This window comes from Myotis brandtii, unplaced genomic scaffold (genome assembly GCF_000412655.1).
Source record: "Myotis brandtii unplaced genomic scaffold, ASM41265v1 scaffold1418, whole genome shotgun sequence".
Classification (NCBI taxonomy): domain Eukaryota; kingdom Metazoa; phylum Chordata; class Mammalia; order Chiroptera; family Vespertilionidae; genus Myotis; species Myotis brandtii.
In genome coordinates, this window is record NW_005355071.1 from 1,670 (window position 1) to 19,268 (window position 17,599).

The 17,599-nt window shown below is 40.3% G+C and overlaps 1 pseudogene; it reads left to right on the forward strand.

The window, feature by feature from the left end:
- Nucleotides 1-14,402: 14,402 nt before the first annotated feature.
- On the forward strand, nt 14,403-15,340 carry LOC102257774 (annotated as a pseudogene).
- The last annotated feature ends 2,259 nt before the right edge of the window (nt 15,341-17,599 follow it).

A 17,599-nucleotide genomic window follows, 5' to 3' on the forward strand; every position in this document is an offset into this window, starting at 1 on the left:
CCCCAGTGGGGTAGCATGCAGGAGGCAGATGATTGATGTTCCACACTCACATAGATGTTTCCCTCCCTCTCTCCCTTTCCCTTCCTCTCTCTCTAAAAATCAATAAAAATATTTTGAAAAAAAGGGGGTGGGGACATGGCAGAACAGGGCAGGACCATATACTGGTCCAATTGGAACCCATTTCCTACAAAAAGTTACCAGCTGTTCACTTCTTAGACAACTGAGGACTTACATATCCTGGATATTTCAAATAAATGGAATCATAATATATTACTTTTTGCGTCTAGCTTCTTTCATTTGCATGTTTTAAGGTTCATCCACATTATAGCATGTATCAGTACCTCATTCCTTTTTATGGCTGAATAATGTTACTGTTCATTTTACTTTGAGAGTCTTATTATATACTTACTAGAGGCCTGTTGCATGAAGAGATTCATGCAATAGGCCTTCCTTCCCCTGGCTGCTGGCACCAGTTTTCCTCCAGCACCTGGGACCCAGGCCTTCGCTCCGGCCGCAGCGGAGAAGCGAAGCCTCTTCAGCCTTCAGTCTTCACTGCTCCACTGGAGCCTTCAGTCTTCGCTCTGTGCCTGCATATGCAAATTAACCGTCATCTTTGTTGGGTTAATTTGCATACTCTCCTGATTGGCTGGTGAGTGTAGCAGAGGGATGGTCAATTTACATGTTTGTCTATTATTAGGTAAGATTCATGTATATCTCCACTTGTTTAGCATTCATTCATACACAAGCTATTACTCACACATTAATTTCATCCCCTTTTCTACCTAATGCTTTAATATATCTCCTCACCTCTCCCATTCTGGGGCTAGGGGTCTCAAATAGTGGAAAGAGCACAGGCTTCATAGTCACACGGACCTGGGGTCAAATTATGGCTTTGTAAAAATTAAGAATTCTGGTAATCAATGAGATAACACTACATATGACTAGAATGGCTAAAATTATAAACAACAAGTTTATAAAATTAGAAATACCAAGGTTGGGGCAGATGCCAGAAGGAGAACCAAGATTGCAGCATAGGTGAATGCTGGTACTCATTGCCTCCCACAATCACATCAAAATTACAACTAAAATACAGTACAACCATCCTCCAGAACCACCTGAAATCTGGCTGAATGGAAGTCCCTCAACTATAAATATAAAGAAAGCACACTGAGACTGGTGCACCTCCCAGGAGGCCTCAGGGCCAGTGCACCCAATGGACACTTTACACCATACCAGATTATAATCCTACATATCCACAAGTGACATACTCAAGAGGCAGGGTCAGTGAGCACCAAAACCCACTGAAGCAAGTCTTGCTCTATAGGGGTGTTGCCTACATAGTAGCTCTTCCACTGTAGTTGCAAACTGTTCCTCACAGCCAATTTGCCTGGAAGCCAATTTTCCTCCCAGTAATACAACAACAATCAAGGCTGAACTACAACAAGACTGTGCACACAGACCACACATGGGTGTACCTAGAGTGCCCAGCTCAGGTGACAGGGGAGACTGAGCCACTGGGCCATACAGGACACCCACTATACAAGGCCATTCTACCAATTGCAGAAAACATAGCAGCTCCTCCTAATACATTTTTTTTAAAAAACCAACAACAGGGAAGCAGCCAAAATGCAGAGACAAAGAAACATGTCACAAATGAGAGAAATGGAAGCAAGCAAACTACTACCAGTAAATACAGAGTTCAAAACAATGGTTATAAGGTTACTCAAGGATCTTAATGAGAACTTCAAGGGGCTTAATGAGAGCTTCAAGGGACTTAGTGAGACTTTCAAGAATCTTAGTGAGAATTTCAAATACATGAAAAAGGACCAGTCAGAAATTAAGCATACACTAACTGAAATAAAGAATAATTTACAGAGCTTCAACAGTACAGTAGAGGATGCCACAAATCAAATCAATGATTTGGAATATAAGAAAGCAAAAAAACACCCAGTCAGAAGAGCAAAAAGAAAAAAATAATGCAAAAATATGAAGATATAGTGTAAGGAGCCTATGGGACAACTTCAAGCGTGCCAGAAGGAGAAGAGAGAGAGCAAGATATTAAAAACCTATTTGAAGAAATAATGACAGAAAATTTCTCCTACCTGGTAAAAGAAATAGACTTACAAGTCCAGGAAGCACAGAGAGTCCCAAATGAGAGGAACCGAAAGAAGACCACACCAAGACACATCATAATTAAAATGCCAAGGGTTAAAGACAATGAGAGAATCTTAAAATCAGCAAGAGAAATGCAGTTAGTTACCTATAAGAGAGCACCCATATGACTGTCAGCTGATTTCTCAACAGAAACATTGTTGGCCAGAAGGGAGTGGCAAGAAATATTCAAAGTGATGAATAGCAAGGACCTACAGCCAAGATTACTTTATCTAGCAAAGCTCTCATTTAGAATTGAAGGTCAGATAGAAAGCTTCACAGACAAGAAGCCAATATTACATGAAATGTTGAAGGGTATTCTTTAAGAAGAGGAAGAAGAAGGAGAAGGAGAAGGAGAAGGAGAAGGAGAAGGAGAAGGAGAAGGAGGAGAAGAAGGAGGAGATAAAAATGTGAACAATAAAATAGCAGTAAATACATATCTATCAACAATTGAATCTAAAAATAAATGAACAAGAAATCTAATGAACAAAAACAATGAATAAAATAACATCAGTGGCATGGAAACATGGAACAGACATGAATCTCAGAGGGAAGTGGGGAGGGGGTGGGAAGAGATTAACCAAAGATCTTATATGCATTACCTATGGACACAGACAATAGGGTAGTGAAGGCCTGAGACAGGGCTGGAACTGGGTGGAGGGGTCTATGGGGGGGAGGGACATCTGTAATACTCTCAACAATAAAGATTTTTTTAAAAAAAGATATACCAAGTTTGGGAAGGATGTGGAACAATGTAATGTATCTCTCAAATACTGCTAGTGGCAGTGTAAATTGATACAACCACTTTGGGAAACAATTAGGCAATTTTTTCTAAAATTCAATTTACACTTACCATGTAACTCAACAACAATTCCCTTCCTAGGTATTTACCCAAGAGAAATGAAAGGAAAGCCCATAAAAATATTTGAACAAGAAAGTTCATAGCTGCTTTATTCAAAATAGCCAAATGCTGGGAATAATTTGTGTTAGTCTGAATCCTCTGAGATGCGGGTGTCAAAATTGAGTTAAATGTGCAAAAATGTATGAGGAAAATTCCTGTGAGAGAAAATGAGGTGGGAGCTGAGGGAGAATGGGAGACCTATTGGACCATCATGCAGGTCTGATTCTGACTAAAGAAGCGAGGGAAGAAGACAGGTTAGGTCAGCGGTTCTCAACCTGTGGGTCACGACCCCTTTGGGAGTCGAACAACCCTTTCACAGGGGTCGCCTAAGACCATCGGAAAACACATATATAATTACATATTGTTTTTGTGATTAATCACTATGCTTTAATTATGTTCAATTTGTAACAATGAAATTGGGGGTCACCACAACATGAGGAACTGTATTAAAGGGTCACGGCATTAGGAAGGTTGAGAACCACTGGGTTAGGTGGAAGCATCTTTGACTGCAGTGCAGTTTTAAGAAAAGTTCAGTAAGGTTGTCTGGGAGTCTTTAAACAAAAATCACCCAGCAGGGGAGTCCCGTCTTCCAGAAATGGGCCTGCTTTAGTATTACCATCACACGTTCATTGCAGGGAAACCTTTGGGAAGTGTCGCTTTAGTGAAGAATTTTAGAGCACAGATGAAACATCCACTAACAGGAGAATAAAATGTGGGTTATTTATCAACAGACGAGTGGATTAGAAAACTGTGGTACATCTACACAATGGAATACTATGCTGCTGTAAAAAAGAAGGAATTTTTACCATTTGCAACAGCATGGATGGAACTGAAGAGCATTATGCTAAGTGAAATAAGCCAGTGGATGGAACTGAAGAGCATTATGCTAACCAAAATAAGCCAGTCAGAGAATGATAAATATCACATGATCTCACTCATTTGTGGAATATAATGAACAGAATAAACTGAGGAACAAAAATAGAACCAGAGACATAGAAGCATCGAACAGACTGTACAACCTATGAGGGAAGGCAGGGGATGAGGGGGTAAGAGATCAACCAAAGGACTTGTATGCATGCATATGAGCATAACCAATGGACACAGACAGTAGGGGGGTAAGGGCTTGTGCTGGAGGGTGGGGGTGGCCGGGGAGAGGTCAATGGGGGGAAAATGAGACTCACTTAATACTTTAAACAATAAAGACTTTAAATTTAAAAATGTGGGTTATTTATATAATGCAATACTACTCAGCAATAAAAGGGAACACACTACAGATATGTGCAACAATAAGGACCAATCCACAAAACATGCCGAGTGAAAAATCAGACACAAAAGACCACATGAAATTCTACAATAGGAAAAACTAAAGTGGCAGAAAGCAGATCACTGATTGTCTGGGATCAGGGATGGGAGAAGATGAATTATAAAGGGACACAAAAGACCTTTTGGAAATGATGAAAATATTCAATATCCTATTACAATGATGATTATGTGACTGTTTGCATTTGTCAACTCAGCAGTCTGTATATTACTAAAATGAGTACTTTATTATATATAAATTATCTTTAAAATTTACTTAAGCAAAGAATTGTAATAGAGATTGCTTTGCTGCACTCAATATCCTGTCCCTCTTCTTCAGTAACAATACTCTTATTTGGGGGCAGCAATTCACTGAGCTGAAACACTACATTCCTCAACCTCCCCTGCAGCTAGAAATGCCCATGTGACTAAGCTCCTTAGCAAGCACAAATGCTATGTTGAACTTCTAAGGGGATAGCTTAAAGGGAGCTGACTGGTCTGGGAAAAAACAACCTTTCGTCTTCCACTACTTCTAATTGCAGCCTGGCATACAGATATAATGGATTGGACTACAATAGCCATCTTAGAACATGAGGTAACTCTCAGGAAGGAAGTTGATAGTGAAGATGGTGGCACCAAGAAATTGGAGCTTAGGTGCCAGATGATGCCAGGGAATCACCATACCAGACCTTGACCTCTCACCTTTAGACAGTTATTTTTTAATCCTCACTCAAGGATATGGAGAGAGAGAGAGAGAGAGAGAGAGAGAGAGAGAGAGAGAGAGATATCACTGTGAGAGAGAAACACCTATCGGTTGCCTCTAGTATGCACCCTGACTGGGGATTGAACCCACAAACTGGGTTAGAGATTCTGTTTTGTTCACTTTAATAAGCACTCAATAGCTATTTATTGAAGGAATATTCAGGTGAGAATACCTAAACCAGGTGGGAAAAGGGCAGGGAGTAGGAAAGGGGGAGGGCAGTTGGTTTCCTGGATGAGCTGAGGCCTGGCTGATTTTTAAAGGCAAAGGTGGGGATGGAGGGCATTGGAGAGGAGACAATGCGAGAAATGGCACTGAGGTGTGAAATAGCACAGCTTGCTTGTGCCTAGGAATAAGTAGTTCCTTGTTAGAGCACAGAAGTCAAGGTCAGGAATCATGTGTGATGAGGTGAAAGAGGAAAACTATGGTCACATCACAGAAGTTCTTGTAGTCCATGTTATAAAGAGCTTCAGTTTTGGCTTAGAAGAGATGGGAAGGCAGTGGGGAGATTTAAATTGAGGAGAGATGTGGTCAAATCTATACATAAAGTAGGTCACTCTGGCAACAGTGTGGCAACTAGATTTGAGCAGGGCAACATGGAAGCAGGAGATTACTTAGGTGTTATTTGCTATAGTCCAAACAACAAGAGAATATGAGGACCTGAACCAAACTGGCAGTGGAAATACAGAGGATGAGATGGAGTTGAGATATGTTTAGTAAGTAAAATTAGAAGGATTGATGACAATAAATATAGGGAATTTAGGGGGTGTTTACAGTGACTATTAGGATTTCTAACTTGGGTAACTGTGTATAACAGTGATGCTGCTCCTTAAAATAAGGAACCCAGGAGGAAGAGCAGGCTTTGGGGAACCTACAAGTCTAGTTGAGACACAACAAGTTTGAAGAGCATATGGGATTTTCAAGTGACTAACAGGCCTTTATTTCGTTTTTTAAAATACATTTTTATTGATTTCAGAGAGGCAGGGAGAGAGAGATAGAAACATCAATGATGAAAGAGAATCATTAATTGGCTGCCACCTGCATGCCCCACACTGGGGATCGAGCCCACAACCCAGGCATATGCCCTGACCGGGAATCAAACCATGACCTCTTGGTTTATAGGTTGATGCTTAACCACTGAGCCATGCTGGCCGGGCAGCACTTATTTCTACATCATGCTAGAAATCATGGACAAAGTTCTGGACTGGCGATTTCATTTATCAGAATTCTTCTAATTTATTGGCTCATCCATCCAGGAGTGGAGCTTTCTGCCTTCAGGCACAGCTGGATTTAGGATTCAAACCTCATGAAGTTTCCCTGAGCTGTTAGCATTTCTTTATGTGATAGATTTATTTTCTTCTGCTGTCTTCTTCCAAACTGAACACAGTCTTCTCTACTAACTCTAGCAGAAAACACCTGCTAGAGGAGGCCTCTGATTGGCCCACTTTGGCTCAGGTACTCATCCTTTAATCAATCACTATGTTCTAGAAAAGGAAATAACATGATTGGCACAGTCTAGGACAGTGATGGCGAACCTTTTGAGCTCGGCGTGTCAGCATTTTGAAAAACCCTAACTTAACTCTGGTGCCGTGTCACATATAGAAATTTATTGATATTTGCAACCATAGTAAAACAAAGATTTATATTTTTGATATTTATTTTATATATTTAAATGCCATCTAACAAAGAAAAATCAACCAAAAAAAATGAGTTCGCGTGTCACCTCTGACACGCGTGTCATAGGTTCACCATCACTGGTCTAGGATGTCCACTCCTGTGGCAGGGAGGATGCAGAGCAACATGATTGACATTTTTATCAGGATCATATGGAGTTAAGCAAGGAATTAACCAAAGGAACCAGAAAGAGGATGGAAACGCTTGCTGGCCGGGTAAAAACAATAGGATGAACAGCCTGCTTTCAAAGTTGGAATTTTTAGAGTGGGTTCCATTATGTATGGAGAGTTTTTAGATTGAGAAGAGCAGGAAGCAGAGAGAACACACACTTTTGATGGGCAAATGGAGAAAGAGGAGTCCATTAAGAAGAGCTAGACTATTATGAGGACCAGGAAAATTTGCTGTCATGGACAAGAGAGGAACATGTTTCCTTGAGGAATTGGGTTGATCAATAGTGTCAGTGCAGTACAGTAATATAAGGACTTAGAATTAGGAGTGAAAGCAGTGTCATTACAGTGTGCATAGAAGCCAGACTGCAGTTGGTTGAGGAGTAAATGTGAGTGTAGACAAGTTTTTTATTTTTTTTGTTGTTGTTGTTGTTTTTGTTTGATAAGTTTGGATGAGAACACAGTAGTGTTTGGATGATAGCTAAAGGGGAACACATTCCCAGTCTTAGTTCTGAAGCTGTTACTACCCTGGATCAGATGTCTTGTGGAACTCTAGATGTCTGCCTGGACTAGATTAGCTGAGTTTTTTAAAAAAAATCATATATGAGCATTTATTTTAATAATGCTGGCAGTATGGGAGAGCAGCAGGTCATGCACAAAAATCTGTTCTGCACCCCTCCCCCCACAAGCCAACTGCTTTTATGGGGTAGAAAGGCAAAGATTACATGAGGAAGTAGGCAAAAGGAATAAGAATGGGTATTACAGGCATGGGGAAGTAGGCAAAAGTAATAAAAATTGGTATAATGGTTACACATTACAGGCAATGCAGGTAGGGATGTTTTACAAAGGGCGGCAACAAGGTTCTTCATCTTTCCATGATAATAGGCAGTTCTCAGATGAGAATGGACTGCATTCCAAGGTTAACTCCAGGGCCCAGGGTATACAAATCCCAGCTTGATCAGAATATGTTTTCTTTAATCAGAACAAAACAATCATAGTTAACAGAGCATGATTAATATTTCTTATAATTATAGCTAGTGCCCACTATTATATTTCTGCCCCTAACATTCCCAACTGCTATTATATCACCTCATAACTATGAGATTAGTTTAATATAGTGATGGCAAATCTATGACACCCGTGTCAGAGGTGACACGCGAACTCATTTTTTGGGTTGATTTTTCTTTGTTAAAAGGCATTTAAATATATAAAATAAATATCAAAAATATAAATCTTTGTTTTATTATGGTTGCAAATATCAAAAATTTTCTATATGTGACATGGCACCAGAGTTAAGTTAGGGTTTTTCAAAATGCTGACACACCGAGCTCAAATGGTTCGCCATCACTGGTTTTATATGAAAAGTCTCATCCTGCTGGACTGCATTTGCTTCTTCCTAGAAAGCAGTTCGTGGGGATGGAATAAAGCGAATCCAGGATCTAAAAATGGAAGACATTGAATACAGTAGCAAGCAATCAGACTATAAAAATAAACAGGAGAAAAAATTAAAAAGAATCCCTGCAACCTAGACAGGTTGGGTAGCCAGGAAGTTAACTTGGATAAGTCAAATCCAACAATCTTGGCTCTGAATCCTTTCAGAGAAAAGGGGTGCAGGGTCTCTTCTGTAGCTGCTTCATGCTGAAGAGGGACAAAGTTTTCCTTCAGAGCCAAGATATCTTTGCTCTCTGTCAGAGGGACAATGAGGCCTGGGCACAGAAGGAGGTGGCAATGGTATCTAGAGGTGGTATTTCTTGAGTGCAAGTAGGTCTTATAACCTGGTGGAGACAAACTTAAGTATAAAATTTTGTATTATTGGGGCAAAAGTTAGAACAGCAAGAAAACTTTGAAGACAATTAATTGAATTAGAGTCTAATATTCACAACTGTGTATTATAGTCTGTTGAAACACAATTTTCCCCCTAAAAGTACTCTCATTTTTATTTAAGAGCAAAATTAAAACCAATTTGTTTATTGTATTAAGTCTAGTTACAATTTGGCCTGAGTGTTTACATGAACAATAAGAATAGCCATTGATTATATTAGGCTTTAAAAAATATGCTTTGCTGGAATCTCATCAGTGAGCTTTAATTAACCCCTCAGGGCAAAGAAGCTGAGCCACCTAGCTGACATGAGATTTGCCTATAATGCCTGTAGACTTGCGTGAATTCCTCAAGTTCTTGAGGTCTCCAGAGATGTTTGGAGGTTCCCTTTTTGCCATCTCTCAGGAAAGCAACCTTCGTTCCTTACCTGGAAAGGCTGCCATGAACCACATAATCAAGCAAGGTACCAAGCTTTCTCCAATGGGCCCTTATTGGCTTCTTAAGGCTTTCTGGTGACATCCAGAGCCAGGTGTGTCTCTTTCTTAGACATGACATTCTAGTCAAAGTCTTGGTTAATAAAACCACAATCGGAAACTGATCTTATTGAATTCATGCAAAGAAACGTATTGCCATGACTCACTCATTAAGAATTGACAAATTCTGGAGTGATTAGGTAGGGAGAAAATATATAATTTACCAAATTGCTTTAAGAAAATAAACAAGTTTCCTTATGTCTGAGGAACAAAAAGATTAAAAACCAGCAATACTTTTAGCAAAAGTTACAAAAACTATAATTATTTCCAGTTCATTCAGTCCCATAATCAATTTTTGTTTCTCCTGATTTTTTGACAGTACTTCTATAAATCCAGATACTCTATAGCAGTGATTCTCAACCTTCCTAATGCCGTGACCCTTTAATACAGTTCCTCATGTTATGGTGACCCCCAATTTCATTGTTACAAATTGAACATAATTAAAGCATAGTGATTAATCACAAAAACAATATGTAATTAAAAAAATGTGTTTTCTGATGGTCTTAGGCAACCCCTGTGAAAGGGTCATTCGACCCCCAAAGGGGTCGTGAACCACAGGTTGAGAACCACTGCTCTATAGAGTTCTAATAATTTTCATCCAGTTCAAAGGAGATGATCTGAAAATTTATTCTCAGAGATATATAACTTAAAATAAGGCAGAGTTCTTTCCATGGATCCCCCAGAAGATGTAACATTTTTGCAAATGCATTATTTTTTTTAAATTAAATCTTTATTGTTCAGATTATTACAGTTGTTCCTCTTTTTTCCCCCCATAGCTCCCCTCCACCCACTTCTCACCCCACCCTCTGCCCTTACTCTCCCCCCCAATGTCCTCATCCATAGGTGTACGATTTTTGTCCAGTCTCTTCCCACACCCGCACTCCCCTTTCCCCCCGAAAATTGTCAGTCCACTCCCTTTCTATGCCCCTGATTCTATTATATTCACCAGTTTATTCTGTTCATCAGATTTTTTATTCACTTGATTTTTAGATTCACTTGTTGATAGATATGTATTTGTTGTTCATAATTTTTATCTTTACCTTTTTCTTCTTCTTCCTCTTCTTAAAGGATACCTTTCAGCATTTCATATAATACTGGTTTGGTGGTGATGAACTCCTTTAGCTTTTTCTTATCTGTGAAGCTCTTTATCTGACCTTCAATTCTGAATGATAGCTTTGCTGGATAAAGTAATCTTGGTTGTAGGTTCTTGCTATTCATCACTTTGAATATTTCTTGCCACTCCCTTCTGGCCTGCAAAGTTTCTGTTGAGAAATCAGCTGACAGTCGTATGGGTACTCCCTTATAGGTAACTGACTTTTTTTCTCTTGCTGCTTTTAAGATTCTCTCTTTGTCTTTTGCTCTTGGCATTTTAATTATGATGTGTCTTGGTGTGGTCCTCTTTGGATTCCTTTTGTTTGGGGTTCTCTGCACTTCCTGGACTTGGAAGTCTATTTCTTTCACCAGGTAGGGGAAGTTTTCTGTCATTATTTCTTCAAATAGGTTTTCAATATCTTGCCCTCTCTCTTCTTCTGGTACCCCTATAATTCTGATGTTGGTACGCTTGAAGTTGTCCCAGAGGCTCCTTACACTATCTTCGTATTTTTGGATTCTTTTTTCATTTTGCTTTTCCGGTTGGGTGTTTTTTGCTTCTTCGTATTTCAAATCTTTGACTTGATTCTTGCGATCCTCTGGTCTGCTGTTGGGAGTCTGTATAATATTCTTTATTTCAGTCAGTGTATGCTTAATTTCTAGTTGGTCCTTTATCACAACATCGAGGGTCTCACTAGATTTCTTAAGGATCTCAATACATTTATCGGCGGTTTCCATAAAATTCTTGAAAAATCTTAGAACCGTGGTTTTGAACTCTATATCCAGTCGTTTGCTGTCCTCCATTTCTGTCATTTGTGACCTGTTTCTTTGTCTTCGCATTTTGTCTGCTTCCCTGTGTTGGTAGAGTGGTTTTGTGTGCTAGGTGTCCTACAGGGCCCAGTGGCTCAGCCTCCCCAGTTACCTGAGGTGGACACTCTTGGTGCACCCCCTTGTGGGCTTTGTGCACAGTCTTGTTGTAGTTATGCCTTGATTGTTTTAGGTGTCACTGGGAGGAATTGACCTCCAGGCCAATTGGCAGTGAGAATCAGCTGTGTCTGCAGTGGGAGAACTTCTGTGCTGAAGACACCCTTCTGGGGCAAGACTTGCTTCAGTGGGGCTTTGGTGCTCACTGAGTCTGCCCCCTGAGTGTGTTCCTTATGAATCTGAGGAGTTGTAATCTGGGTGGTCCCACTCTGACCACTGGGTACACTGGCTCTTGGATCTAAGGAGGTGCTAATTAAGCCTCTTCCTGAGGTTACCCAGCAGGAGCTATGAAGAGATATGCAGATTCCCCTTCCTTTTTTGGGGGTTTGGGGGTGCCCAGATGAGGCCCAGCTGAGAAGCAATGCAAGCTGCTGTGGGGCCTTGGGCCTTCTCTTGGAAGTTCTGGGTCTGTCTGGCCCAGCTGCAATTTGTTAGGTAGTTGTCAGATTGTAAAGGACCCGGGCATTCATATGCAAAAGGCTTTGCAGCAGCCTGGATGGGGCGGGGTCTCGGAATCAACAGGGCGGAGCAAGCAGCTATGGCTGATTCCCAGGCCAGCCTTCCTGTGGTTCTGGATGATGTCCGTTTTGTCTTTTAGTTGTATTTTTGAAGTGGTTGTTCGAGGCAGCAATTTCAGGTGTTTACCTATGCCGCCATCTTGGTTTCTCTTCTGCAAATGCATTATAACAAAACAGTGACTGTCACTAGATGACAAGAAGAAATTTAAAATGACATGGTTATGGATTTGATTATAATGCAATTGGCATGGGACTCCTGTCTTTCTGCAAAATATAATATTCCAGAATAACAATTAGAGTTAAAAATGAAAGTATATCAGAATATATAGGCTCCTGGAGATTTTTACATCTACTTTAATAATTGTATCTAATAAAGAGTTAATATGCTAATTGACCCTCACACTGTCGCAAAGATGGCGGCGCCCACAGCCAATAAGGAGGGAATGTGCTAATTGACTGCCCCGCCCTCAAATATGGCAGCATCCACAGCCAATAAGGAGGGAATATGCTAAGTGACTGCCACGCCCTCAAAGATGGCAGTGCCCACAGCCACAAGATGGTGGTGCCCAGTTCCCTCAGCCCTGCCAGAGTGGCAGGCACATGGCAAGGCTCTGTGTACCTGCCTCCAGAGACCCCCAGTCCCCTCAGCCCCACAGCCACCCAGGGCCAACCCAAGGCACAGGCACCTTCAGATGGCGGCTGCCCAGCCAACACTCGAGGCACAGGCAAGCCTTGGATGGCCGCTGCCCAGTCGCCCAGGGCCATCCCGAGGTACAGGCAAGCCTCAGATGGTGGCTGCCAAGCTGGCCAGGGCCAGCCAGAGGTGCAGACATGCCTCGGATGGTGGCTTCCTAGCCACCCAGGGCCGCCAGAAGCTCAGGTAACCAGGGCCAGCCAAGGCTTATGCTGCCGGCAGTGGCAGCAACAGAGGTATGATGGGGTGTCGCCTTCCCCTGATCGCAGGGTCGCCTCTCGCCCCTGAGGGCTCCTGGACTGTGGGAGGAGGCAGGCTGGGCTGAGGGACACCCCCCTCCAGTGCATGAATTTTCATGCAGCAGGCCTCTAGTATCCATGTATAAATAGAATACAGTTATTGTTATGAAATAGTATTAGACTGTATATTCATTCAAAGTGATAAACAAAGGGGTATTAAAAACAAACATAGGCTAGCAAAACTTCAGTTCCCATGATTAAGAAGATGGCCTTTTTTATAAATTAATCAAGTACCTGATTAATATAACATAATATATGACCATTACAATAATTTATAGAACTTTTGCTTCATAGGCATATACAGGAAAGACTTTTCCCTTTTAACAGATTAGAAAAGGACTAAACAAATTCTGTACTTAAAAAACTACAATTGGGGAGCCTCAAGTATACCTCAACCTGATTTAAATGATGATATTCTGGACTTAAAGCTGATTCTGTAATTAGATAAGATTGTTAGGATTCTTGGGAAAGGTGAGTATAGTTTGCATGTAGGAGGAATATCAGTAATTTTTGGACAGAAGAACTGTGATAGTTATGAAATATGACCACAAATTCTTTGTTACTTCTCCATTCAAAGGCAGAGCCTAATTTCCCTCCTCTGAAAGTTGAGATGCTTGTAATATCTTGCTTCAAATGAATGGGATAAAGATATTCATTAGTGGGAGGATCCAAGATGTTGGCAGAGTAGATGGATGTTACATTCACCTCCTCCCAGGACCAAACTGGAATTAGAACTAAAACATAGAACAATCAACCTGAATAACCAACTGAAGACCAGCTGAACAGAAGTCTTATAACCAAGGATTTACAGAAAAAGCCACATTGAGACTGGTAGGAAGGGCAGAGACACAAAAAAGACTGGTCCTGCTCCCATGGGTGGCAGATGAGATTCCAGAGGGATATCTCAGCTGCAAATGTTATCCCTGAGGAGCTGGAGTCTCAACCCCATGCTGGGATCCCCAGCCCAGAGCATCAGAGCCTGGAAGAGGCACCCATATATCATTTGGCTGTGAAAATCAGCAAGGATTCTGTCTGCTAAGGATACAGGAGTCTGCTAGAGATACAGGATACCTCTTAAAAGGCCAAAGCACAAAAACTAATTTGCAGCCACTTACCCTGGGCTCTGGCAGAGTGAGGGCAAAGCAGAATAGAGTCCTGTGAGGACAGACTGGGGTTTATGGCTCTGGGGAGAGAGCTGAAGAGACAGACGCCAGAACCCCTGCACTAAGTCTCTCTCCCATACCACAGATGCTATCATTCTTGGGTGCAGCACTCCCCTCCTTATGGCATCAGCCCCATCTTCTGGACACCCTGTCACCCCACCCTATGGAGCCTGTGCTCTGCTGTAGAGTCAGTTGTCTGGGCAGGGGTGTAGAGATCTGGGCAGACTCAAGAGGTGTCAATGACTGAGTGGTGTGGCTTTGGGGTGGGGGCCATTCTCTCCACCTTCCTGTGAACCTGACTGGTGCCTCCCCTTCATGGGAGATCTACTAGCCTTGTTCCCTGTGCTATCTACTAGAGACCCACCTCAGGAGTCGCTAGAAGGTCCGGTATGGGCCTGCTTCAGCCGCTCCACTCGCTTGGTCTCCCTTGGCATCTGACTGTGCACTCAGTCCAGCACCATGGGGAAGCGGGACAACCAGGTGGCCTATATGAATCCAATAGCAATGGCCAGATCAAAAGGTCCAGTCCAGTCTTCAGGGCCAACAATCTAAGATTATCTGAATCGACCAAGACCTACCTGGGAAGAAGTGAAAGAACAATTAGAAAAGAAAAAGAAAGGCTTCACAGCATTGGCTGAATTTGAAGAAAAAAGTGAATGAGGACTGGAAGAAAGAACTAGAAAAACATAGGGAAAAATTATAAAGTGGAAGTGAGAGCTTGTAAAAAAAAAAGACAGAGAAAGAAAAAAGAAAAGAAGAAATCTGGTAGGTGTTTGTCTTTTTCTTCATCAAGTTCTGATTCTTCCAGCAGTTCTTCAGATTTTGAAGATGATAATAGGAAACAAGGAAAAAGAGGAACTGTTCACATACTGAAAGCTCCATGTCAGAGCCTGAATCAGACAGTAAAGATAGTTTAAAAAAGAAAAAGAAGTCAAAGGATGCAAGTGAGAAAAAAAAAGGACATTAAAGGATTCAGCAAAAAGAGAAAGATGTATCCTGAAGATAAATATTTATCATCTGAGTCTTTATCAGAGTCAGATTATATTGAGGAGGTACAAGCAAAAAAGAAGAAAAGCAGTGAAGACAGAGAAAAAGCAACAGAAAAGACGAAAAAGAAAAGGAAGCATAGAAGACACAGTAAGAAAAAGAAAAAGAAGGCTGCTAGTTCAAGTCCTGACTCACCGTGAAAGGCAAAATCAGGATTCCCTTATAAAGAAAGTGCAATGTCTGAGGAGATCTCAACTGTGAAAATAATGACATATTTACTAAAATGCATGACCTTTGTTGTTTCTAGACTTATTCCTGGATTGTTCAGTAGCCACTCAGATGCTGCTGAGTGAAAGGGCTGTAGCAGATGCCTGCTCCTTGAACATCTGCCTTTTTTCTCTTCCATTGTTTAATAACTCTGGGAGATAATAAATACACTACAGTTGTACTAGTAGTTGATATTTGGGAATAAAGTTAATATTTATGACTAGAAGTATCTAATGATAAATCAATAGAAATTGAGTCTGGATACATCATTAAGATACTAACAGAAATGAGCAGATAACTCTAGTTAATGTTTTTGAAGTAGGGATTACATTGATACTTTAAAATCCTTACTCTGTAGATAAGTGTATTTTAATTTTTTCCCCTTGTATACTTTTATTTACTTGGGGAAGGAGCTTTTAAGGGTGGGGGTGGTTTGCTATGTCTTTAGCTAGTAGAATAACATGCCTTTTATCCTCACACATCCTATTTTTACAGACATAGTAACCATGCTTCATGAGGAGGTCAGAGCTGGGTATGTCATATGCTGCTTTGAGTAAACCAGAGAAACAGCCTTTTGCAGCATGAGAAAGCCCCAGAAGCTCTGGGATTTACCTCCACTTCAATAATACTGAATGATTTTTAACATTAGAATATGTTGTCATATTTGAATTAATTTTGACTACACATTGGCTTTAGGAAGGAGTCATTTCCAATAATCACTGGTACTTTTTGAATTTGATAGCTAAAGATTCTAAACTGTATGTTTTATATTGTTAAGTTTTAACCAGTCAGGAAATTTTTATTTAACCAGTGATAGCTATTTTTTTGTATGAATTTTGTTTAGGGTGTAATGTTTAGCTTTTATTAACTTTTTATTCTTGCTATCTTAAATTCCTTACTGCATTTAATGGCGTTCTTGCCAAAATATTTAGCATGTGAAAAGCAGACGTTTGGTTTGTTTTGGTTGGTTTTGTTTGTAACTGCTTCATATTGAAGCTGAGACTTACCATATACAAGTTGAGTGGCAGGCCTGGTATGCTGTGTCTTGTTACATAAAGCTCTTGGCAGAATCTTAGTAAATACAATGTTTAAAACTTTGTCTTTGTATATTCATAAAAATATGAGAAGTTAAACTTAAGTGAGAATTGAATTATTGCTCTTTCTGTGTCATTTTACTAAGATTTTGTGCTTCGTATCTCCTGCTGAATTGTTTACTAAAGGGTGTCCCAAAATTCATGCAAGAAGTACTTTTGATAGACAACACAGGTTTATAATTAAAAATTGTAAATGTTTTATTGATTCATAAAGTATACAGTATAGGATTATGTATGGAATAGCAAACTGGATTATTATGTCGCGATAGTGAGCACCATTAACTGTTATTGCCTGAGCAGCCGCATCGAAGCAGTTCGTGAGAGTGTTGCTGAGAGTCCAGGGACATCAATTCGGCACTGTGGTCAAGAATTGGACATTTTGAGAAGCTCTCTACAGCGTATTCTCACGAAAGATTTGCATCTTCATGCTTACAAAGTTCAATTGACTCAAGAACTGAAGCCTACTGACCACGCACAGCGAATAGAGTTTGTTGAATGGATTATGGAACAACAACAAGTGGATGCTGATTTTTTTAACAAAATCATCTTCAGCGCTGAGGCTCATTTTCATTTTGATGGCTTGGTTAATGAAAATCCACGAGTGATTGTTGAGAAACAAATGCATCCACAACGTGTCACTGTTTGGTGCAGATTTTGGGCTGGAGGCATCATCGGACCATTCTGCTTTGAAAATGCGGCTGCTCAGCAATAACAGTTAATGGTGCTCACTATTGTGACAAGATAATCCTGTTTGCTATTCCATACATAACCCTATACTGTATACTTTATAAATCAACAAAAAATTTATAATTTTAATTATAAACCTGTGTTTTCTATCAAAATTACTTCTTGCGTAAATTTGGGACACCCTTTAGTTATGTTAAAATGAACTGATAAGTCATTTTCACTTTACACTTTTATATAATGGGGAATATGAAATATAATTTGATGTATAATTTCATCACTTGTTGTTGGCCTATTCGCATTTTCTGATTCTTCCTGATTTAGCTTTTGGAGATTGTATTTTTCTAGGATTTTCCATTTCATTCATTGTCCAGCTTGTGGGCATATAGTTATTCATAGTATTTTCTTACAATCATTTGTATTTCTGTGGTGTCAGTGGTTACTTCTCTGCTTTTATTTCTGATTTTATTTATTTGGGTCCTCTCTCTTTGTTTCTTGATGAGTCTGGATAGTGGT